The 25,293-nt window shown below is 39.7% G+C and overlaps 1 protein-coding gene and 1 pseudogene across 2 annotated transcripts in view; both read right to left on the reverse strand.

The window, feature by feature from the left end:
- BTBD7 (BTB domain containing 7) overlaps positions 1-24,716 on the reverse strand; it is a 77,921-nt gene extending 53,205 nt beyond the window's left edge. The window contains exon 1 of one of the 2 annotated variants that reach the window (XM_046008547.1): positions 24,602-24,716. The gene's annotated coding sequence lies outside the window, so the exon portion shown is untranslated. Of the gene's footprint in view, positions 1-7,042; positions 7,122-24,601 lie in introns of those variants that run through there. The other variant, XM_046008549.1, reaches the window with a different exon arrangement.
- LOC123945374 lies at positions 21,004-21,101 on the reverse strand (annotated as a pseudogene).
- Positions 24,717-25,293: the final 577 nt, after the last annotated feature.

The raw sequence follows: 25,293 nt of genomic DNA on the forward strand, positions 1-25,293 counted from the left end.
TAAGTCAGAGTTAAAACTCTCGGGAATGTTTTCATTCTAGGCAAGTTTTGTCTGTCTCCTACATAAAACAGGATTAAATCCAATTTTTGGATTACATGGCAGGAAAGGAAAGGAAAGAAAAGGAAAAGAGAGGGCCCAGAGGATGCAAATGACCCTAGAAAACTGATAAATCCTTTTTCTAGAATCATCATTCTGGAAGAGCGCTCTCTGTTAACAGTCAACATGACCTATCTCAATCAAATGATCTAACTGGCTTAAAACAAGCTTCAGTGATTGCAGCAGACCCAACTGAAGGGGAAAAATGATACTGAAGGTAACAGAATTAACAATGCCACGAGAATATTTTTAGAAAAAAATCAACCTCTCTGCCTTCCAAAAAACCCTGACCAGCATTTCCAAAGTGTTTTCCCAAAGTTTGGAAAATGCAGGATTAAACAAAAACCAATAGGTCTCTTTACTTCAGAATGTTTTAGCATCCTTAAAGTGCTAAGGTGCATTGCGAACCTCCAGGAGGAAGTATTCAGCGATGATCTAAAGGAGCCCCTTTGTCCCACAGAGCATTAAAGGAATGTGCTTGTATGACACCCTTTGGAAAATCTTGCCCTTTGCCATAAAAACACTTTTTACTGCTTTACACAGTAGAGAGAACAATGGGCATCAAGTGACCTGGGACAGAGTACTCCCATCACTAATGTACCACTTATACGGGATAAGTCACATTTAACTTCTATGAATCTCTGAAACTGAGATGTATGGGTCTCGGCATCTATAAAATAAAAAAGCTGATACAGGGTACCTGTATCATTTATGCTGTACGAATTCATTGAAGTTGTATGACTTATTGGTTTGGAACGTGGATGGAGAAGGGAGTTATTTCTATATTAAATGTTAGTGTATAGAGGGGAAAAAAGGCGATTATATTTGGGATTTTAAACGTTTTCTCCTTAGTCTGATTATTAGCTATGATTATAGAAGGATAGGAAGGTGGGGCACATATGAATATGAAAAACAATTTATAATGAAAGAGAAATGCAAAAGTATGGTAATCTTTCTTTTTTTTTTTTTTTAAAGATTTTATTTATTTATTTGACAGAGAGAGATCACAAGTAGGCAGAGAGGCAGGCAGGGAGAGAGAGAGAGAGAGGAGGAAGCAGGCTCCCTGCCAAGCAGAGAGCCCGATGCGGGACTCGATCCCAGGACCCTGGGATCATGACCTGAGCCGAAGGCAGAGGCTTAAACCACTGAGCCACCCAGGTGCCCTATGGTAATCTTTCAATTCTGTCAAATCTAAGGTGACCATATAATGTACCATCACACCAGAATGCTTGAGTGAAAAGGGGTACAAACTAGATGAGATGCCAGAACATACATACATAGCCCGGGCCTAATGGGACCAAGTGGAATGAATGGCCAAATCTCACAATTCCAGAGCTAGAAATAAGACAAAGTTTAAAAAGAAAAAAAAAAGAGGGGGCCTCTGAAAACCCAAGTTAGAATAGTTTAAGACTTATGTCTACCTCATTCCCCAAGCACATTTTACCCAACACAACAAGTCACATTTATTGAGGTTTTACTATGCTCTAGACTCTGTTCTTAGAACTTCACATGTATTAACCCATATAATTCTCTCAGTGACTTCTTACTAATGAGGCTTAGAGGTTAATACCTTGTCCAAGGTCTCAGAGGTATTAAGTGAAAGAGCCAGGATTACTCTGTAAATCTTCCAATTCTGTCCTTGGATAGAACAAAAAAAAAACAAAAGGCAGCTGTGAACAGTTAAGTCAGAAGCAGAATCAGCAGCGACCCTTACTATCTGAAGATCTCTTCAAAAAGGTGAGACCAGACTGGGAGTTCAGAAAGCCACCAACCAGCTTTATTATATGTGTCCTCTGGGACCATCTATTACAGAGGCAGATGACCTCCACCTGGAACCACAAACCCCACTTGTTCCAATGTCAAAGAACAACAGTGTTTATAGCAGCAGCTTAAGGCAAAATTATGTTCCAGTAAACATATTTATGAAGGCAGAGAGGCCAGAGTGATGGAGCTAGAAAGGGCCTTCGACTTTCCTTTGGTCAACCTTGTTTTTGAAAATGAATTATGACCTCATGGAATGGGAGAAATATTTACATATCATACACTGATAGAAGATTACTATCCAGAATACATAGAGAATTCCTACAACTCAACAACCCAAAAAACCAAACCAATTAAAAGATGGGAAAAGGTCTTACAAAGACATCTCTCCAAAGAAGATATATGGATCGCCAAATAAGCATATGAAAACACATTACTAATCATCAGGGAAATGCAAATCAGAACCACAATGAGGGACCACCTCACTCCTATTAGGATGGCAATGATCAATAAACCAGAAAAGTATTGGCAAGGATGGAGAAACTGGAACTTCTGTGTACACCTGGTAGGAGTATAAAGTGGTATGTTATGGAAATGCCACTGTGGAAAATAGTATGGAGGTTCCTCAAAAAATTAAAATCAGATTTACTGTATGTTACAGCAGTTTCACTTCTGGCTATATACCCAAAAGAACTGAAAGCAGGGTTTTAAGACACGTACACTCATGTTCACAGTAGCATTATTCCCAGCAGCTAAAAATGTGGAAGCAACCTAAAAGTTCATCAACAAATGGATGAATAAGCAAAATGTGGTATATACAGATCACGGAATATTATTCAGCAGATGAATAGCCAAAGTGTGATATGTACATACAATGGAATACTATTCAGCCTTAAATTTAAAAAGAAGGAAATTCTGATACACGCTTCAACATAGAAGAACCTTGAAGACATTATGCTACGTGACATAAGTCAGCTATAGAAAGACAGATATTGATTCCCTTTATATGAGGTACTCAGAGTAGTCACAATTATAGAGAATAAGTAGAATGATACTTGTCAGGGGCTGGGAGGAGGGAGAGTATGAGCAGGCAGTGTTTAATGGGTAGAGAGATTCAGTTGGGGAAGATGAAAGAATTCCAGAGACCGATGGTGGTGATGGTTATACAATATGAATATATGTGATATCACTGAACACAGTTAAAAAATGGTCAGGATGGTAAATTTTATACGTATATGTATTATACATTATATGTACTCTATTACAATAAAAAAAGACTTATAAACATTGCCATCAAAAAATTACTGTCATAAAAAACATATACTTTTGAAGCTTTATGGCTAAGGTTGAAACTGACTTACCTAAGGAAATTTCTTTTCCAGGTAAAGTAAAACAGATTAGTTATTATTGTATTTCTCTTCAAGCATCAGAGAACTCATTTGAAAAAAGTTTAGACTGGCAAAATCTTTCCATTTCAGGAATGTCTCATTGTATCAATCACTAATAAAATATATACAAATATTTCAATGTCAAATGAAATAAACAGTATTTCATATAATCATAGTATTTGCCAGAAATAATTTAGTACACTTAATTTTTATATTTAGAAAAAATATTATTTGCATGTAACTTACACATTTCTGATTTTAAAATTGTATAATGAAAAATTTCAAAAATATACAAAAGGTAATAGTATACTGACCCCTCAAGCCTGTATCACTCAGATCCCAGAATTATCAAAATTGTTTTGGCTTGTATTTAAATGCTTAAATTTGATGTGTAAGGGTTATGGCTAGAATTTAAATCTCTGAATTTATCTCTGAAGAGATAAATGTACAATATGATTATAGAATATAAATGTACAAAGAATGTATAATAGAATATACAATATTCTATGTAAAATAATGTACAATAGAGTATAAATGTACAATGATTATGGAATTTATCTCTGAAGAGATAAATGTACAATATGATTATAATTATCCTAACTACTGACTGCTATCAGCCAGCCAGTCTTAAGCAGTGTACATGAAGTGATTCTTTAAACTTCTCAACCATGTGAGGTATAGGTCTATTACTACTCCCATTTTGCACAAGTCTGGGACGTTAGGAAAATGAGGCATGGAAGGCTTAGTCAGCTGCTCAATGTCACAGAGCTGGTTTAAGTTGCAGAACCAGGCTTGGCATTCAGGCTCTTGTATCTATGAATGATGTTTTCTTTGCAAAATTTTTTCCCCCAAATGTTTGAAGGAAAAATTTCCAGAGCAGACAAATATAGTTCCATTCCAGAACTGGGAAGTGAGTACACACCTGACAGTGTTACTTTTGGCGCTGAAAAGGCTCTCTCTCATAAGGCAAAAAATGACTTAACTGAAAGGATAGCTTATGAAATCAGAGCAAAAGTGCCTTTCTGAATATTTATAGCTAGACCACGTGTTCCTTGATGGCAGGACAACACTTGTTTATGCCTGATCAACCATCCATCCACCCATCCAATTCTGAGCACCTGCTATGTGAAGGCACTTTGATAGGTCCTGGGAATACGGCAGTGATTACACACTGAATAGGAGGATTTCTCATGAAATTTAAAGAAAGGCTACTGTTTTGGTTTCCTAGTTTACAGTCAGACCTTCAAGAATTAATGGGCTGCATCAAGCAAAAAAGGAAAGGTCGTTCAAAGTAGAAAAAAAAGGGATAAATAAATGGGAGTAACTCCAGTCCCAGTCAGCATCCCATTCGCAGTTCTCACAGCCCTGGACCTCTATGCTCTGCTAATACTGCAGCATATGATTACATCTCCACCGCACTGTGTACTTCCCAAGGGTATGCACTCAGCTGCCTTACCTTTCTTACCATCCACCACAGAACACAAAGTAGACACAACAGTCGAGTGAATAAATGTTAACTATTATCATGACCATTGATAAATAATGTGTCTAAGGCCCAAGAAGTACATATGTTTAAGTGTCTGGGTAGGAGTTTGATCAAAATGCCTCAAATTCCACACTGAAGTGTTGAGCCTTTACTCAGAACACAATGGGGGAACTACTGGAACAAAGCATAAAATAGGAGGAGGGAAGCACATTTACATTTGTTTTAAAAGATTACTACATGGTCTGAAGGCAGAAGACACTCGATGCAGGAAGACTTATTAGAGCATTCTTGCTATAGTCCTGAAAGTGTTAACAAGGATCTGACTTTGCTAATCCCTAAAATGAGGACACTAGCACCAACTTCACAGTAAGAACTGAAGAAGACAACACGGACTGACAGTGGACAGCAGAAGTAGCCCATCACAAGGGTTTTCGTGAGGGGCCTCATCTTGCACCAGGTCTGACCTGGCCTGAATGAGATACGCCTTAGAGATGCTGAGGTATTCTGAAATACTCAGTTTCTAGACATTTAAAGCTGAGGTCAATTCCTGGAAAGAGGCAGGTAAAGGATGCACGTGGCTGCAGAGTAGATGTGAATAAGCATCTTACTCTGCATCCTTTACCTCAGAGCTCCCATTCAAAATGTTCCATCCAGACCTAAAAACCTCAGAGTAAGAGCCTCCTGAATGGAAAAATGGGAATACAGGACTGAAGACGTCTGGAAGCCTGACTCTCAGATCTGGGCTTTTGCTTCTCCCCCATCTGGACCTCTGGCAGTAGTAACTGAGACATTGTCATAGGGCAGCCTGGGCCGGAATAGTGACAACCACAGTGGGAGCTGCACGGCGCCAGCCATCCCTTACACCCAATGCTTTGCTGCCTTCTCCTAGCAGCGATATCCCCCAAACTGAGGTAGCTCTCAAAGGAGTGAGAAAAATTTTCTCCAACAGCTAGGAAAAAGGGCCTGTGAGCCAAGGGTTGAAGTGATTATGAGGCCCTCCACAACAGATCATAGAACTGCCCAATCAACAGTCTTATAAGATAATGGTGCCATTAGAACTTCTGAGTTCCTGACAGGAAGACCAGTTTTGAGCCAAGCACACAATATTTGAGTGAATATGTAAAATCTCTGTTCTAATCAGGGACAGCTTTACTGTTAGCTTAGTGGTGTATAAAAAAGTAGTTCTGAATGATTCAGAAAAGGCAAGGAAAATCTGAATCTAGATTTGAGTTTATAAAGGATTTGCTGAGAGAAATAGAGCTGAAACCAACAATATATACGAAGCGACTGAATGTAAATTGAAAAAACACGGAATTTCTCATAATCTCCATTCAAAGCCCAAAACTCCCATTTTCTAAAAACCAACTTAGGAAAATGTTAAACAAACAAATAAAATACAAGGGTGTATTTCTTGTTTATGAGTTTCTGTGGGCTCCAGTGGTAGAACTAGAGATACGAAAACATGCTGAGTGAGCCTGACAGTAAGCCTGTACATGGGAGCAGAAGACAAACCAAACCGGAAACGTGAGGCAGTCTTCTCAAGGACATCAAATTCCAAACTACCGGATCATCAAGGGAATAGTCATGTGAATGGTCCCACGAATTATTCAGGTTGTTATAAATGGGAAGATGGTAACAGTTTAGAAGTTATCGGTAATTATGTACTAAACTTTTATTTTTCCTCACATGGCTCAGACTAAGAGAGACCAAATAAATGTGGAAGAAAACCTTATTACTTTAAATTTTCAGTGAAAAGGGATAGGAAACTATCTATAATGGGGCATTAGCTTTAATAAATGCCACTCCATTCTGAAACTTACACCATCTGTTTGCATAACAAATCAAGAGCATTCCTCCTAAATTTCTTCTGAAGTCTACAGTTAGAAAGAATCTTGTATACAGAGGTGCTAGTAAAAGACATGGGTTTGATGATGAACAAGTTCTGAGAAATGTCAGCGAGGAAGGACTCTAGGGAGAGACACCAACAAGGCCTCTTAGGTAAAACAAGAAGTAGAAAATCAGACAAAAAATTAGACAAAACTCTTAGCCTTATAACGATGAGCAGCGGCCTTTCTTAGATCTATGGTAAACATTTTTCCTATCTCTTTCCGCAACCCCACCGCTCATCCTGTGCTACCCACTTGCTATAACAGAAACACAGGAAGAGGATACTGCAGTTCAGATATATAAGAATGAAACAGATACTCTAGGTCCTGTTTATGCAATGTAAGCATGCATGCTAAAACATTATTTTGCATTTGTTTAGGGTATCTATAATAAAAAAGTAATAAAACCCCTATGAAATCCTTACCATAAAACATACCACAGAATTGGTGAGGGGATGATGGAAAGGAAGAAGGGAATGATGATGATGTCTCGATCTTGCATGACTGGGTGGTCAGCAATGCTTTGAACCAAGAAGAAACACAAGATGTGCAATTTGTGTGTTAACTGGGAATAAAAACGATAATGGGTTTGAGGTTCCAGAGAGACATACCAAAAGAGAAGTAATACCAACAGAACATATGTAAAAGAAGAAGTCTAAAAACAAGAGTTTCCTAATATTAATATTTCAGCTCTCGAGGTAACACTCAAATATGTATTAAAATATAGCATTCTCTTGATATAATTCATTTACTTCTTTTTTTAAAAATTTATTTCAGAAAGAGACTGGGGAGGAGAGGGGGACAGGGAGAGAGAGAATCTTAAGGCAGACACCCCGCTGAACACAGAGCACAACGTGGGACTTGATCTCACAACCCTGAGATCATGACCTGAGCCAAAACCAAGAGACGGCTGCTTAACTGACTGAGCCACCCATGTGCATCATAATTCATTCACTTCTGACTTAGGATATGATTTATCAATGTCCTATCGATGATTGCAAAGATAATCTAAGAAGTGACAGTTCTTTTTGTTTCATTTTGTTTTGTTCAAAGTAAGCTCTACACCCAATGTGGGGCTTCAACTCATAACCCTAGGAGCAAGAATTACATGCTCTACCAACTGAGTCAGCCAGGTGCCCTGACACTGTTCATTTTTTGAGGCCTAAAGCCATTTCTGGCATAACTGTATTACTGCATAGTGCCTGGTGAAACAAGGGTGATACTGAAACTATCCTCCAATCCTTAACATGTCTGAGTTCATGTGTTCACCTAACGGTATCTGAGTTACTCTCATATATGATATCAGTAAGATATACTGGATATTAAAGCACTTTATTTACTATGATTTTCAGACAACACTTCTTAAAACAGATTCTCTTTATCAGTTGTTTCATTTCTGCCTTCTCTGAACAAAGACAATACCCTTTGGGTTCGCCATGCCAAGAAAATTGTACCTTAGAGGAAGACGATAGGTCTTTCATGTGGTAATCATTTTTGGAATGAATGTCTTGTCAGCAGTAATATTTTGCCAGCATCTTTCACCCCACAATATGGAAAAATAATATGGAAACAATATGGAAAAAAAATATGCTATTTTCTAGAATCATTAACAGAATATACAAATAAATTTCCCTAACATTTTTTCCATCTTAAGTTTTCCCTTTTCTTTCTTATGAGATTATCTTAAACCAATCCATTTCTTTATATGGGTACTAGGTACTGATTGAGATATACAAGTCTTCATCTGACTTCTGTCTCCTGGGTCATTTCCTTAAAAAGCTTTTCCCACTCCTACCTTGGGGCCTGCTACTTCCTGAGCCTGGAATACTTTTCCCACAAAGTCCTCACACGGCTAACTCTCTTCTTTCACTCAGATCTTTGCTCAAGTGCCATGTCCTCAAAGAGGCTTTCCCTAATCACCCTCTAAAAAATAACATGCCATCTTATCCCGCCATTCTCTATCCCTTCTTCAGTTTATTTTTCTCAACAGCACTTTCCAGAATTTGAAATTATATACCTGTTTCTTATTAATAGTCACACACTACACCATAAGCTCCAGGAGAGCCAGAAATTCACATATTCAACATTAAATCCTTAGCACAAGGAACAGTGCCTGACAAATATGAGGTATTGAGTGAAAAACTCCTGAATGAAATCAATTTTTAAAAAATTAACATGTAATGTATTATTTGCTTCAGGGGTACAGGTCTGTGAATCATCAGTCTTACACAATTCACAGCACTCACCATAGCACATACCCTCCCCAATGTCCATAACCCAGCCATCCTGTGAAATCCGTTTTTTAAAAATAAACATTACAGGGCGCCTAGGTGGCTGAGTTGGTTAAGCGTCTGCCTTCCACTCAGGTCATGATCCCAGTCCTAGGATCGATGGAGCCCTGCAGTCTTCCGGCACCCTGCTCAGTGGGGAGTCTGCTTCTCCCTCTGCCCCTAACCCTGCTTTCATGCTCTCTCTCTCTTATTCTCTCCCCACCAAAAATAATATCTTTTTTAAAAAAATAAAGGGGCGCCTGGGGGGCTCAGTGGGTTAAAGCCTCTGCCTTCAGCTCAGGTCATGATCCCAGGGTCCTGGGATCGAGCCCCGCATCGGGCTCTCTGCTCTGCAGGGAGCCTGCTTCCTCCTCTCTCTCTGCCTGCCTCTCTGCCAACTTGTGATTTCTCTCTGTCAAATAAATAAAATATTAAAAAATAAATAAATAAATAAAATAAATGTTACACAATGAAAGACTTGTTTTTATTTTTTAATCTTTCCAATCCAAAAATTGTTTCTCAGGATCCACTGGATATAGTCTAAGTCTCACAGAAGAGAGTATGACTTAAAAACTGCACTATATGTGGGAGGAAAAAAAAATTTCCCCAAAAAAAGACCCCTGAATCACAGTATATATACAGCCTTAAATATGACACTGTTGAGATGTTGCAAAATACACAATAATTATTTAAAAAACCTATACTAGGGACGCCTGGGTGGCTCAGTCGGTTAAGCCGCTGCCTTCAGCTTAGGTTACGATCCATCGAGTCCTGCATCGGGCTCCTTGCTCGGCAGGAAGACTGCTTCTCTCTCTGCCTCTGCCTGTCACTCTGCCTGCTTGTGCGCTTTCTTTCTCTCTCTCTGACAAATAAAATCTTAAAAAAAAAACCCCACACTAATTCCTCAAAAAATTAAACATAGAATTACCATATGATTTAGCAATTTCACTTCTGGCTACTAAAAATTGAAAACAGGGACTCAAACAGCTACTTGTATTCCCATCTTCACAGCAGCATTATTCACAATAGTCAAAAGGTGGACATAAACTGAGTGTCCATCAGACAGATAAATGAACAAAATGCTATATAACATATAATTCAGCCTTTAAAAGAAAAGAAATTCTGATACAACAATGTGAATGTACTTAAAGCCATAGAACCGTACTTAAAGCTTGTTAAAATGGTTAAATGTTATGAAATATATTTTTGTACATTTTAATGTTATATATATGTATTTAGCCACAATTTTAAAAAATATATTTTACTTATTCATTTGAGAGAGAGAGCACAAACGGGGAGAGGGAGAGGGAGAAGCAGGCTCCCTGCTGATCAGAGAGCCCAATGGGCAGCCTGATCCCAGGACCCTGAGATCATGACCTGAGCTGAAGGCAGATGCCTAATGGACTGAATTAACCAGGCGCCCCTTTTAATCACAATTTAAAAAAGGTAAGTGAGGAAAATCTCCATTAAAACAGACAGAAAAACAACTTCTTTCTTTCCTTTATATATTTTAATGACTGTAGTGGAAGTATCTTACAAGAGGACCATACAGTTTACAAAGCGTTTTTCACACAGTAATTCATTTTATTCTCACATCAAGTCTTCAACGTTGACAGGACAGGCTTCATTCTCTGATCCCTGATTGAGGCAAGGAAGGCAGAAAGGTGAAGTGACTTATCCAAAGTAAAACGTATTGTAAATGGCAAAGCCAAAACTAGATTCTAGGCATTCCCATCTTTAATCTACTGTTCTGTCTCAATAAGAAAGCATCTCAAGTCTTCAGTCCTATACTAACCTTTCCTAAGAGAACAATCATGTCTTCTTTAAACTTCCCTATGTCTACAGCACACTATTCTTGTTACTCAAATTTGAAATTGCTGAAGTTTCTACTTCATCACTCAATTAAGATTAAAGAACAGATCTTAAACTAATCTCCAGTGTTCTGCACTGTTGGTGAACAATAAAAAGTTTCTGGATTGTGGATTATACTCCATAAATATCAACCACCTCTACTGAATATGCTCCAGTTTTCACTCCTTGCTATTAGCTTGTTTTTTCCTCCTTTGTAGAAGATACTTCTACAATTACAAAAATAGAAGAGAATAGTAAAACAATCTCCGTCCATCATTAAGTTTCAATAATTACTAATCTGGGGCAGTCCTGTATCACTATCCCAATTCATTCCCAACCCAATCCCTCCGGATTATTTGAAGCAAATGTCAGATAGCATATGTTATTTCACCTGTAAATATTCCTTTATACAACTCTAAGAGAAAAGGACAACTACATTACCTTTATTACATCTAAAGTAATAAACAGTAATTTCTTAACACCAACTTCCCACGTAGTATTCACATTTCCCCAACTGTTTACTTGTTCTTGGTTTTTTTGACTCAGGATCCAAATAAGGTCTATACACTGTGAGTGCACGACCATGTGTCTCTTAAAGAGGTTCCTTCCCAACCTACTCTTTTTTTCCTCTTGCAATTTTCTTTGTTGTTGTTGAAAAAGTCAGATTATCTGGTAGTTTCCCACGATGTGGATTTTGCCAAACGCATCACCATGATATTGTTTAATATGCTCCTCTGCCCCCTGTATTTACTATAATTCATAGAATTAGTGACTTGATCAGATTCTGGATCATTTTCATACTTTTTAAAGTTTATTTTGCCACTACTGCTTCACAGATGGTAATTCCAACAATAGGTACAAAATGTCTACTTCTAAGTTTGCGATATTAACAATTATCAATGACCACCAACTAAGGTCATTAATTAGGAGTTGCAACATGGTGATATTCTATCTTTCCTTCTTTATTCACTAGCTGGAAATTTTCTGAAAGAGAAACTCATCAACTATTCACTTTTCTGATATATAATTTGTATAGAAAAGGCAGAATAAATGAATGATTCTTTACCTTTATTTCCTCATTTTCAAAACAATGAACTTTGCAGCACTAATAATGACCAGCAAGTTTAAAAGAATGTTACAGATTTATGGATTTAAGTGTGTTTAATGGGCTTCAATCCTTTGCAGTTATCCTTATTGAGGCTCAAACTGTCACATATTTGGACAGTGGAAACTTACTCAAATTGGCTCCTGAGACCTTATGACACAATCTTACTGTCTCTGATAGCTTCTTTGCTTTCTGGGGTTACATCTTGTATTTTTCTTGCCTTAGACATGGATTCAACCATCTCTTTACTTATTTATTATTTATTAGATTTTATTTATTTATTTGAGATAGAGAAAGGACAGAGCAGGGGGAGGGGCAGCACAGGGAGAAGCAGTCTCCCTGCTGACAGGAAGCCCAACATGGGGCTGGACCCCAGGACCCTGAAATCATGACCCTAGCAGAAGACAGATGCTTAACCAACTGAACCACCCAGGTGACCCTCATCCATCTCTTTCAAGAAGCTCTAATTTCTTTCAGTGAGAAATGGTATTTAGAAACCACAATCCGGGTGCTATGAGAGTTAAGTGCTTTTTAGTACACAGAGAGATAATTTTATACACACATATCTACACAAGCATGTACATAGATACACACACACACATGACTTTATGCTGATGCTTCCAATGCATTTCAAATTCGTAGGGTTTTTACTTAATCTCATTGATCCTTCATCTGTTTCTCCTTTCTTACATGCCAAAACTCTATTCTCAATGTTGCCTACATGACAGTTCATTTACTTTATCTCACAGTATACATGCAACAGCTGAGAATGAAAATGTCAGTACTATCTACCATCAACAATATGATAAAGAAAATCATTTTATGCTTATTTTTTTGCAATTCTTTCTATCCTTAGGATATTACCCAATTCAAAATATCCTACAAATTATCATGTATGTCAGTCATGTGTAGTTTACTCTGTGTATCACTAGCTGGAAGAACACTTGGTAAGTTTTGTTACCTTTGATTTTCAGGCACTACATTTTTAACTATTACATAACTCTGTAAAATACTTAGATGGATTTAAAGTCAAAACCACAGAACAACATATATTCAAGGAAGACTAGATGCTCTCCCTGTCTAAGTTCACCCCTCCTTGCCCCATAGTTAACTTTATTAATACTTCTTTCCCCTCCCTAAATGTAAGAGTTCTTGGTCAGACTTGAAAACATTCTAAAACAGGTCCTTGGCAACCTTCAAATGATGCTTGATGACCCTGATATCCTTTTCACCATAACCTTGGGACCAGATGGGCATATAAAAAGGCACCTTTACTAATACTTCTATATAATACCCCGAATTCCCTTTTTTGGCTATGATCCGAAGGGCTCCCTAACAGAAGCAATAATGAAATTAGCTAGTAACTTCCTTCTCCTATCTCTCTACTCCAGCACCTAATTTTAAGTAATATATGTTTAATTACAGTTAAACCTATGAGACAATCAGTGAGTTTATTCTACTTTTTATATATTCTCCTCATACTTTTGATACTTAAACTTTATCTACAGAATTAAACTATTGAGTGTTACACACTATCCTGTCTTTCAATCTTAGTTTCATCATTAAAAAATATATTTAATGTCCATTACCAGTTTAAAAGTGTTATTCAGAATACAGGTCCATAATCCCTTATCAGGTAGAAACCTCCGGAGCTAGATAGGTTCTAAAATTCAGACTTTTTCCCTCTTCTTTCTTTTCTAAGAAAGTAATATGGTATGTGGATTACTTACTGTAATTATGTAAATCCCCAGTTAGGTTTAGCGTAGCACCCATAATCTAACAAATTAACATTTTATAGTAAAGTGTATTAAATATTTAAACTAAGCTATGTTAGTTTAGATGAGGTTTTGTTGCCAAATGAATCCAGGTCATTTCAGTGTTTGCCATCAAATGAGTATCCCTAAAAAATGGTTTTCAGAACTTTTGGAAATTCAAATTATAAGTAAGAGTGTGGGGGCGCCTGGGTGGCTCAGTGGGTTAAGCCACTGCCTTCGGCTCAGGTCATGATCTCAGGGTCCTAGGATCGAGTCCCGCATCAGGCTCTCTGCTTAGCAGGGAGCCTGCTTCCCTCTCTCTCTCTCTGCCTACTTGTGATCTCTGTCAAATAAATAAATAAAATCTAAAAAAAAAAAAAGTATGTAAGAGTGTGGACCTATAGCTAGTAGCTTGAGATCATGTACTAAAAATAGTATTTCCCCTACCCAACCACCACCAAAAAAGTCAAGTCAGAGAACATTTTTATATATGTTAAATGAAGATATCTTTTTTTGGTATGGCTAACACATATGTTATATTAATTTCAGGTGTGTAACATACTGAGTTGACAATTCTGCACATTACCCAATGTTCACCATGATAAGTGTAGTAACCATGAAGATAATATTTTAAAATGGCATTTTTCTTTTTTTAAGATTTTTTATTTATTATTTGACAGACAGAGATCACAAGTAGGCAGAAAGGCAGGCAGAGACAGAGAAAGAGGGAAGCAGGTTCCCTGCTGAGCAGAGAGCCTGATAGGGCGCTAGATCCCAGGACCCTGGGATCGCGACCTGAGCAGAAAGCAGAGGCTTAACCCACTGAGCCACCCAGGGGCCCCTAAAATGGCATTTTTCTATAAAATTCCATGGCACTACTGCAAATAGAGATTACTTGTTAGAACTTTGCTTAGGAGAATCTTAGTAAGTCCATGTGGGCTTTTTCTAATATAATCTATTGTAATTCAAAACAGCTGTCAGTCCCCTGCTGATACTTTTATTTCCTATTAAAAATGCATTCTTAAAAGAATATAAAAGTACATCACATTCCACTAACCTATGCAACATTCTTTTAAGTATAACCATTAGAATTTTTAAACCAGAAATTGAGGGAAAGAATGCAAAGAAAGGAGGAGATGAGCCTGGTTCTTAGAACTTTGGCTCTACTACAGTCATAGCTTAACTTTGGCGTGGGAGGTATTTGTGTTTTTGATAATAAAATGAAACTATATATTCTTAGTGTTCCCTTAGTATTCCTAGTTATGAAATACTTCTTAAATAAAATGCCTACTTTACAAATGTATATCACACATGGTCCAAAATTTGTTATCTCTTAGCTGTTTAAATGATTTAAAAAAGATAATCTCTGAGGAATCATGAACAAGCTAGGAATAGTCACTACGGAAATCTCATAGATCATCATTCTAAATAGGTTAAGAAAATCTAAACCAGTAAAATAATCATTAAGAGATATTCAATTATTAAAAATAATTTTTAAGTATAGCTACAGTAGTCTCCCCTTGTCCATGAGTTCACCTTCCACAGTGTGTATGGTCAGAAGGTAAACAGTAGCTTAATGCTGTGTCACAATGCCTATGGTCACTCACCTCCCTTCATCTCACATCATCACAAGAAGGACTGTTAGTATAGTACAGTAAGGTATTTTGAGAGGCGTGCCTGGGTGGCTCAGTTGGTTAGGTGTCTGCCTTTGCCTCAGGTCATGATCCCAGGGTCCTGGGGTGGAGTCCTGTATCAGGCTCCCTGTTCACTGGGGAGCCTGCTTCTTCCTCTCCCAGTGACCTCTGTTCTCACTCACTCTGCACATGCATGCATTCTCAAATAAATACATAAATAAATAAATCTTTTTAAAAGAGCTATTTTGAGAGGGAGGGACCACATTCACACAAATCTTATTGCATTATACTGTTACAAGTGTTGTTAACTGTTGTTGATCATGTCCTGCCCTTTTGGCTAATCAAGTGTATTATTGTTGTTCATCTCTTAGTGTGCCTAATTATGTAAATTAAACTTCATCCCAGGTATGCATATATAGGAAAAAACTTAGTATATATAGTATTCAGTACTGCACTTTCAGGCATCCATCTAGGGTCTGGGAACATATCCTCTGTGGACAAGGTGGGGGGGGCAGGGGAGGCTACTCTAACTACAAATTACTATGGTGAAGGTGAAGTTAATTTATTTGATTCAAGCCAACAAATGGTGAAGTATACTGAGACAGGAATTATAACTCTCCTTTCCCATCCTTCCTCTTCTGTCAGACTTTATCGTTGAAGCATGTGACAGAACTATGACTTTGCAATTAAGGTTATAATGAGAATTCTCTGTCATAAGCTATTACTAACATTTGCTACAATTCATCTAGTTCTGCCACAAAGCTTTTTTTTTTTTTGGCTTACCAGAAAATTCTCATGTATAGTCTCAAGCAAGCAAGAAATATTTGGGCAAGTCTGAAGACAAGAATAATTAGGTCTTATGAGGCACATTATGGAAGTTTTCCCTAAGAACAATTCACAAATGAACCCCAGATAAAACAGACCTGAATGTACTTTCAAAATATAGGGGGGAAAATACACGTATTATACCTGAAGTTAGTTCTGGCACTCAAGTCTCCTAAAAAAAGGAAGGAAGGAAGGAAACTGCACAGTAACAACACAATTCATTATTGCTCCTTCCAGGACTCCAGCATTAGTTAAGTCTTTTCACAAAATTTTAGGGATTGTGGCCAGAGAAGACTGTCAAACTTTTTATCCAAGTGAACATTTTCAGAAAATAATTAAGGACAAATAACACTTTGTATATCTAGTCCAACTGATTTATCCATTTCCCTTCAGTTTAAAGACAGTAACATACCTCATGTTTAGTTAAAGATTGTTTACAAAACCCCTTTTCATGTTATTTCATCCTAACAACTCATTGCTGAGTTATTAATGGAGCAGAGACTGTGCTTCATCCTGTAGGCTTTGGCTCGAAGTGCACGGAGTTATGTGGAGGAGTCAGGCGTCCAAGCAAGTGATTATAGTGGAGGGCAACGGGGCTGGAAGAGTAAGCCAGAATACTAACGGAGTGAGGGTATGCCTATTGGTAAAGATCATATTTGAACTGGGTCTTGAAGAATAAACATGACTGCATCAATAAGGAGATTTTTGATGGCAAATAACTCCAAAGAAATGGCTTCAACATTTACCTGTCAGGTGACGAAATCCCATGGAAGAGAAAGCCACAGGCCCCAGTACGGTATGTCTAAAATGATGTTATCATGGACCTACATTCATTCTCTCTGATCTACCATCTTCCAGGTATGCTTTGTCATCCCTTGTGGTCACAAGACAGTTGCCAGTGGCAACTGGGGTCATCTATTTTCTTGCTCACATACAATAAGGGAAAAAGTCCTCTCCCCCAGAAATAGAATGTCTCCTTCCCTTCAATCTGACTGGGACAAATAACAGTTTACAGGGAAATGCCTTGAGCTGACTGGCTTGGAGTAATCAAAATCTACCCCTGCAGTGGGTGATGAATCATCTTCTCAGAGTCTCCTGGATAACAGAGAGAAAGAACTCCAGGCACTGGGATAAACACATGAAAAACAGTAGCACAGGAAACAAGAAACAGCTTGGTGTGGCTGGAGTACTGGGAATCTAAGGTTGGTGATGGCCTACAAACTCTCATGAGTGTTGGCTTTATCCCATAAGCAATGGGAAATTAATACAGGCTTTTTAAGTAGGGAGATAACATGCCCAAATTTTTTTTTTTAGAAACATAAATGTGGTAGCAATATAGAGAAAAGAGAAGGAAAGGGAGAGTGGAAGAACAAAAGGCAGTGACACGGTTGGTAGGGAGTTCAATAATCAGTTCACACGGGGAACAAAGTGGTAACAGGAAGGGAAAGAATTGAATAGCAAACACAAGATGGCAAAGCTGCTTTGTAAAACATTGCATATATGCACGTACACACACACACACACACACACACACACACACACACACACGCACACGCACAGAGGAGGAAAATTAAGCCCAGACAGATTAAATGGCTTCCTTAAAATCACAAACCTATAAACATTAGTCAGAATCTCAATGGAGGTTTGATTCCCAGTCCAATGTTCTATCTAAAAAGCCTAACAACGCTCAAAAGCTTTTTTGAATCTTGTGATGTAAAGGATGCTCTATGTATTGGATTAAAGTGATTCCTACTTATTCCAACCTTAATATAATTCAGTATCAATTTACATAACAGTATACCATACATTTTTGAAGTTTCTATGTTATTTGAGATAGGATGTTGTGAAAATTCTATTTGCAATGGCAAATTTACAGACTGTCAAAATTTAAGTTAAAAAAAAAAAGGTTCTAAAAACCACTGCAGTTTGCATTAAAAGAATTTTTAACTTGTTTTGCAAATAAATTAGGTACTGAATATTTGAAATGCATTATAAATCTGGAATCAACAGGCCCTGAAAAGTTTCTTCTAAGTTATGCCTCCCTTTGAAATTCTGAACTTCCACTATCATCAACTTGAAAGATGTTGCCTCACTTTTAAAGACACTTGTTTTAGAGGATCTAAACTGGGTGGCTCAGTCGTTAAGCGTCTGCCTTTGGCTCAGGTCATGATCCTAGGGTCCTGGGATCAAGCCCTGCACTGGGCTCCCCGTTCATCAGGGAGTCTGCTTCTCCCTCTCCCTCTGCTCCTCTCCCCTGCCTGCACACACACTCTCTCTCTCTGGCAAAGAAATAAAAGCTTTAAAAAAAAAAAAAACTCTTAAAAAAAAAAAAAAGAAAAAGTCACTTGCCTGTTTCTTTTTACAGTAGTAAAGTCTGATTTTGTTTTGTTACCATTGTACCAAGAGTGGGTTGACAGGAAAGATGGTTTAAAATAAAATAAAAACAGGGCGCGTGGGTGGCTTAGTCCCCTGAACGTCTGTCTTTGGCTCGGGTCATGATCCCAGGGTCCCGAGATGGAGTCCTGCATCTGGGTCTCCGCTTGGTGGAGAGCCTGTTACTCCCTCTCCCTTTGCCTGCTGCTCCCCCTGCTTGTTCTCTCTCTCTCTCTCTCTGTCAAATAAATAAATAAAATCTTAAAAAAAATGCTTTTCCACTAAAAAATTATAAGCAATATAGTTTTTAGCTTATTGGCTTAAATCTTAAGTCTTCTGCTTCTGAATTAATGAATAACTGCAGGGAGCACCTGTGTGCCTGGCACTATGCTAGATGTTGGGAATACAGCTGTGAACGAAATTATACTACAGTTATTCAGGCATGTATTTGTATAATTATTTGATTAATGCCAGTCTTCCCTATGGAATTAACCACAGTACTATTTTTCTTCAGGCAAAACAAGACTGCAAATGTACACAGATGATGCCTAAAACATCAACTGGGCATTAACATGTTATTTTGCCAATGACAGCAGAATTTTCCCTGTCACTAGGGTACAGACACTCTCAGCACCCATAACTGAGTTTTTTTCTTTCGTTGAAACAGACCTGCTAAAACACTAAGCAAACCAGGAATATAAGGTAACAATTTCAACACAATAACGGAAAAGCCACAGCGATCATCATACTGAATGGTCAAAGACTGAAAAGTATTTCCTCTAAGATCAGGACAAGACAAGGGTGTATAGTTTCACCATTTGTATTCAATATAGTACTGGAAGTCCTAGGCAGAACAATTAGGCAAGAAAATATGTGAATGCCTTTGAATGCCTCAAATCGGAAGGAAGAAGTGAATTTTGTATGTATGATTACATACACACACACCACACACATTAGAAAAAATGCTTTCAGTAAAGCTGCAAGATAAAAAGTTAACACACAAAAGTGAGCTGTGTACATTAACAATGAACAATCCAAAAAGGAAATTAAGAGATCAATCCTATTTGTGATAGTATAAAAAAAAATAAAATACTTAGGAATAAACTTAACCAAGGAGATGAAAGATTTTTATACTGAAAACCATAAAATGTTGTGGGAAGACATTAAAGGTATAAAAATACAAATAAATTATAAGATATCTAGTGTTATGAACAGTAACACCTAATATATCAAAACTGCTTCAGTCTACAGATTCAATAAAATCCCTATTAAAAAAAATCCTAATGTCATTTTTTTGTTTTTTCAAAAATTGAAAAATCCACCCTGGAGTTCATTTGGAATCTCAAAGGACCACAGACAGCCCAAACAGTCTTGAATTAGAACAACGCTGGAGGTCTCACACTTCCAGATTTCAAAAATTACTATAAAGCTACAGTAATCAAAACAATGTGATACTGGCATAAAGACAGATTCACAGACCAATAGAATAGAGAGTTCAGAAATAAACCCTCGCATGGTATAATCAAGTCATTTTCAGTAAGGATGCCAAAGCCATTCAACGGAAAAACACAGCCTTTTCAACAAATGGTGCTGGGGAAATACTGGATATCTACATGCAAAGACCTAAACATTTGCAGGGGGGGCGGGGGAGGGAAGGTTCCTATTTTTGGATTTGGCAATGATTTCTTGGATTTAACACCAAACCATAAGTAACAACAAGAACAACAAAACTATATAAATTGGACTTGATCAAAATTAAAAACTTATGTGCATCAAAGGCCACTCAACAGAGTGAAAAGGTAATACATGGAACAGCAGATAATATTTGCAAATCCTACATCTGATAAGGGATTGATATACAGAATATATAAAGAATTCTACAACTCAACAACAAAAAAGCAAACAACTAGATTAAAAAATGGTAAAAGATCTGGGGTGTCTGGGTGGCTCAGTGGGTTAAAGCCTCTGCCTTCAGCTCAGATCATGACCCCAGAATCCTGGGATCAGCCCACTTAGGGCTCTCCGCTCAGCAGGGAGCCTGCTTCCCCTTCTCTCTCTGCCTGCCTCTCTACTTGTGATCTCTCTCTGTCAAAATAAATAAATAAAAATTTTTTAAAAAATAAAAAAAAAATGGTAAAAGATCTTAATAGTGGGGTGCCTGGGTGACTCAGTCAGTTAAGCATCTGCCTCCAGCTCAGTTCATGAACCCAGGGTCCTGGGATTGAGCCCTGCATCGCCCCACACTGCGCTCCCTGCTTGGGGAGATTACTTCTCCCTCTCCCTCGCTGTTCCCCCTGTCTGTGCTCTCTTGATCTCCCTGTCAAATAAATAAATAAATAAAATCTTAAAAAAAAAAAAGACTTGATATATCTTTTTTAAAAGTAGAAAAGTTAAAAAGACTACTACAATATGGCAATTAATGGTAATTATGGTAATTAATGGGTTAATGAATATTTGAAGAATCTGGAAAATATGCTGCCCTCAGTCACTAGTAATCAGATCCTTGAAGTATTTGTTCAATCATTTCTTGTGTTTGTGCAAGTCCTGGGCACAATGAAGTGAGCAAGACACACAAGAGTCCACAAACACTTCACTAATCTACATGTCTTCCTTGCGCAGGAGCCAACTCTGTATCACTCCAATTTCAGTATATGTGCTGCGGAAACAAGCACAACAGATATTTATCCAAAGAATATACACAAAAGGCTGACAGGTACGATAAGAGATCATTAAACATTAAGGAAATACAAATCAAAACTACAGTGGGGGCACCTGGCTGGCTCAGTCTGTGGAGCACGTGACTTGTCGTGAGTTGTGAATCCGAGCCCCATGCTGGGCTTAAAAAAATTAAGTAAAAAAAAAAACAAAAAAAAAACCTGCAATGATAAACCATTTCACATCCATGTGGATGGCTATTATCAAAAAAACAGAAAACAACAAGTGTTGTTGAGAATGTAGAAAAATTGGAGCCCTCGTGCATTGCTGGTGGGAATGCAAAATTTGCGGGGTATATACCCCAAGCGCAGGCTCAATAGACATTTGTAAACTCATATTCATAGGAACATTATTCATAACAGCCAAAAGGTGGAAGAAAACCAAGTATCCACTGACAGATAAATGAACAAAAATGGATGTACAAACATACATACAATGAAATAGTATTCAGTGTTAAGAATGAAGGAAATTCTGACAAATGCTACAATATGAACGAACCGCAAAAACACCATGCCAGTCACAAAAGGATAAATACTGTATGATTCCACTTACATGAGGTACCTAGAGTACTCAAATTCATACAGACAAAAAGTAGATTATGGTTGTCAGGGGGTTCAGGGTCACAGAAATGGGGAGTTAGTGTTTAACAGGTGTAGAGTTTCGGTGGGGGGAAATGAAGGTGGTGATGTGGATGTATGTACTTAATGCCACAGAACTGTACACTTAAAACTGGCTAAAATGTCACATTTTATGTTTATATATATTTTACCACAATAAAAACAACAACACCTGCCATGCATCCTTCCTAGCGACTCTATCCCTAACCTACGTTCTCATCTCTTCATATTTAGATAACTGCGACAGCCACCGTCATCGCTGGTTCGTTCCATTCTTTCCTCATTCAAACTCAACCTGTAGATCACTGACAGGTTCATCCTGCTGCTTTATACTAATACCTGGCTTCCAACATTACAAAGGCTCCCCATATCTTGCCCGAGAAGATGAAAATCCCAATCTCCTCAATCTAGTACTCAAACCCTTCCAGACAGGTATCCTTCCAACTGTGTAATTTGTTTTCATTTTAGTCTCCCAAATCCAGTTGCCAGCTCATCCTAGTTTCCCTCCTTTCCCCTCCCCCAAAGCCAATCTCCACATCATATTCTCGCTTTTCCCTCACACAGTACCTGCTCCAGTATCTGTAAATCTAAACCTTCATAGGCTAGCTCAAGTCCCAAGTGTTCCAGGAAGTTCTTTAGACTCCTAAGGCCTCACTCATCTCCCTCTAACCAGAACACCTACAGCATTCTTTGTATTCATAGAATGTACTAGATTGTCTCCTAGACTCCTAAGGGTACATCTTATCTTTCCTGAGGGCAAGGTCTATATATTACACTTCTTTTTCTTCTTCCCTCAAAACTAATATAATGCAAAACGCAAACCAGATTTTCCATAATCACCAGGGTAACTGAAAACAAGGTACAACTTTGATATGTGAGGTTTCACTGACTAGAACATGCTCAGAATCATTTGACATTATTGCATTTCTGAAGGTTAATCTGTGACACACAACAAAGAAAACTGCTGTAATTCAACAAGAAAATACACAGAAACTACGCGGTAGAACCTAGCAAATCCAGATGTTTTAAATCTTGAAAATCAGAGTCTGATACAAACTTGTTTAAATGCTGGTATTGGGACACGGAACAGTAGAATAGTTAGGCTTTGTGGGACAGACTATTGACTTATGTATGGGTTTTACCGAATGCATGTAAGAATGCACCCAATATAATTGGGTGCAAATATAGCTACAGGTCTATGAAAACTCGAAATGAAATGTCAGTTTTAGGGGCGCCTGGGTGGCTCAGTGGGTTGAAGCCTCTACCTTCCGCTCAGGTTATGATTCCAGGGTCCTCAGATAGAGCCCCGCATCATCGGGCTCTCTGCTCAGCAGGGAGCCTGCTTCCTCCTCTCTGCCTGCCTCTCTGCCTACTTGTGATCTCTGTTTTTCAAGTAAATAAATAAAATCTTAAAAAAAAAAAAAAGAAATGTCAGTTTTATTAAGTTTCAGGTAGAAAAAAAAAATCTCATCAGTTACTTGTGGTAACTGAGGGTCACTGTCAGAATCAGCGTGAGGCACTTCCTCATTTCTGCTTTCAACTTTACCTCACAAAGACCTAGGGATGGGCACCAGCACTGATGAAGAATTCAGTCAATGAAGAGTAAGAGGTTCAGAAGAGTAGTGAAAAGGGCTCTAAATGGGGGCGGAGGGAAGCCCAGATCCTAGTTTTGGCCCAATCCCCAGCCAGTTGTAGGATCCCCAGCAAGTCACTCATCTCCCTGGGCCTACTTTCTCAGCTCTAAAACAAGTCATACCAGATCTCTAAAGGCTTTTCTGACTCCAAAATTCCAGGACAAGTTTAATCACAGCTTCTATTAACATGTATGATTCTTGCTATTTCAAATCTTTCTTCCACATTTCCGGAAGAAAGTAATGTATTTCAACAATCTAAAAGAAATGGATGCTATTCAGAGACAAAAGATTATGGTAGTTGAAAAAAAAATTAATTCTGTAAAAATGCCTATTTCCTCATGACAGTAAGATGTTTTGGCAGAAGGAACAGTTCTCCGGTAAAGATAACCAAGACTGCTTTTGTAAATTAGGCCTAATCCAGAGTATTATCTGTGCTGGTATGCGAAGGGGTGCTATTGTAGTTCAAAGCGGAAACAACACTCCCCAGAGCTTCTCCAAAAAGGCGGTGAGAAAGTTCTCATCCTCGGGGTAAGGCTAGTAAACAGCTGTGCAAACGATAAGGCACCGAAAATGCACGCTTTTAGCCATTCAAGTACTCCAAGCACAGATTCTTTTAAAACACCCCAGGTATTGTCTTCCTCGCAACCTGTCAAAACGCAATCCCAGTTCGATCCCGGAACCGTAACTTACCCGGACGATCTAACTTCTCTCCCCACCGGGAGCAGCCGTTCGCAGGCCTGTTCCCTCCCCTATTCCTGCCGGCCGCTCTCACGCCCACCCCGGGGCGGTCGCAGCCCCGCAGCCGGGTAAACACGCGCCCGAGTCTCGGGAGCGGTTTCCCGGCGTCCTGGGAGCGGCGGGTTCCACCCCTTGGAGCCCGGAGCCGGCCGGGCTGCTGTCGCGGCCACCTCCGGCCGCTCTCCCCGCCCTGAGCGCCACACCTCGCGCCTCTGTCCCCGGGACAACGGCGCACAGCCCAGTCTGCCCCTGGGAGCGCACGGGCACCGGGCGGTCAGCCGCCGCCTCAGCCCCAGACGGACGACTGCCCTCTCCCAGCCGGCGGCCCGGCGCCCCCCGCGGCGTCCCAGCCCCAACCCGGCGCCCCCACCTCCCAGGCACAGCCCCTTCCTTGCCGGGACGCCTCGCGCCGCGCCGCGCCGGGCACAGCCTCGGCTCCCAGCCTCCGAGACACCGAGGGACACTCACCCCGGAGGCTCCTCCCGCCGCTGCTGCTGCCGCCGCTGGGACCGCGGCCGTCGCCCCCGCCGCCGCCACCAGCACCGCCGTCCGCACCGGCGCCAGCACCCCCGGCCATCCTCTTCCTGCCGCCGCCGCCGCCCTCTCCGCTCCTGTCAGTGGCTCAGGCTCCCGGGCTGCTCCAGGTTCCCCTCGCCGCCATTTTGACTCCTAGAGGGAGCAGGAGGGGCTCGGCTCGGCGCGGCCCTGGGGCGCCTGCGCGGCGCTGCGGAGCCGGCCCGAGCCCCCGCCCGCCCCCGCCGTCGCCGCGCCTACGGTCACGTGGGTCCGCGGCGCGCGCGCGCGCGCGCGCCGGGCCGGGCCAGAGAGACGAGTTCGTGGGGCCCGGGAGCGGTCGAAGCCGAGTGCGCGCGCATTATTTCTCCTCCACTCTGGGGAGCGCTTCGCGGGACGCTCGGAGTTTGAAGCTCGTTGCAGCAACCTACTTCCTTCGGGGAACTGTGACAAATCATTAAATGTGTCACAACGGAATTATAATAACGTTCGTGGACGATCAGTTCTACCAATTCTTGCTGCCATTTGGCGGCCGGCATCCTGATCGATCGCACATATCTTGCATTCTTGTCAAACACAAGACAGCGCTTCCGCGGAAAACTCCTGACAGTCTTGGCGTTTCGGCGGCTTCTAGGCGGTTTATCTTC

The sequence above is a fragment of the Meles meles genome, chromosome 6 (genome assembly GCF_922984935.1).
Source record: "Meles meles chromosome 6, mMelMel3.1 paternal haplotype, whole genome shotgun sequence".
NCBI lineage: Eukaryota > Metazoa > Chordata > Mammalia > Carnivora > Mustelidae > Meles > Meles meles.